General features: G+C 41.1%; 1 non-coding gene across 1 annotated transcript; it reads left to right on the top strand.

Moving 5' to 3' along the window:
* The first annotated feature begins 359 nt into the window (after positions 1-359).
* On the top strand, positions 360-467 carry LOC112767626 (small nucleolar RNA R71). Its single transcript, XR_003185068.1, has one exon. It is a non-coding gene; the product is annotated as a small nucleolar RNA R71 (small nucleolar RNA).
* Positions 468-767: the final 300 nt, after the last annotated feature.

Here is a 767-nt window from a genome sequence, read left to right as displayed (position 1 = left end):
TTTTCAGGATCATAAGCTTCTTCTGCATAAGAAGCCTCTTGAGTACTGTTGGATGCAGCTTGCATTCCATGCAGACTCTGAGAGATCATATTGACTTGCTGAGTCAATATTTTATTTTGAGCCAATATGGCATTCAGAGTATCAACTTCAAGAACTCCCTTCTCCATAGGCGTCCCATTACTCACAGGATTCCTTTCAGAAGTGTACATGAACTGGTTATTAGCAACCATGTCAATGAGTTCTTGAGCTTCTGTAGGCATTTTCTTTAGGTGAATGGATCCACCTGTAGAAGTGTCCAGTGACATTTTTGATAGCTCAGATAAACCATCATAGAATATATCCAGGATGGTCCATTCTGAAAGCATGTCAGAAGGACACTTTTTGGTCAACTGTTTGTATCTTTCCCAAGCTTCATAGAGGGATTCACCTTCTTTCTGTCTGAAGGTTTGAACATCAGCTCTAAGCTTGCTCAGCTTTTGAGGAGGAAAGTACTTGGCTAAGAAAGCCGTGACCAGCTTATCCCAAGAGTTCAGGCTGTCTTTGGGTTGAGAATCCAACCATAATCTAGCTCTATCTCTTACAGCAAAGGGGAAAAGCATGAGCCTGTAGACTTCAGGATCTACTCCATTAGTCTTAACAGTATCACATATCTGCAAGAATTCAGTTAAGAACTGAAAAGGATCTTCAGATGGATCTTGCAGTTCTGTTGCATCAGAGAAACTAATTGAGGTTTCAGCTCAAAGTTGTTTGCTCCAATGGCAGGAATG

This window comes from Arachis hypogaea, chromosome 17 (assembly GCF_003086295.3).
Source record: "Arachis hypogaea cultivar Tifrunner chromosome 17, arahy.Tifrunner.gnm2.J5K5, whole genome shotgun sequence".
NCBI classification, from domain to species: Eukaryota; Viridiplantae; Streptophyta; class Magnoliopsida; order Fabales; family Fabaceae; genus Arachis; species Arachis hypogaea.
Note: the sequence above shows the minus strand (reverse complement) of the source record. Positions and strands in the feature narration are given on the sequence as shown.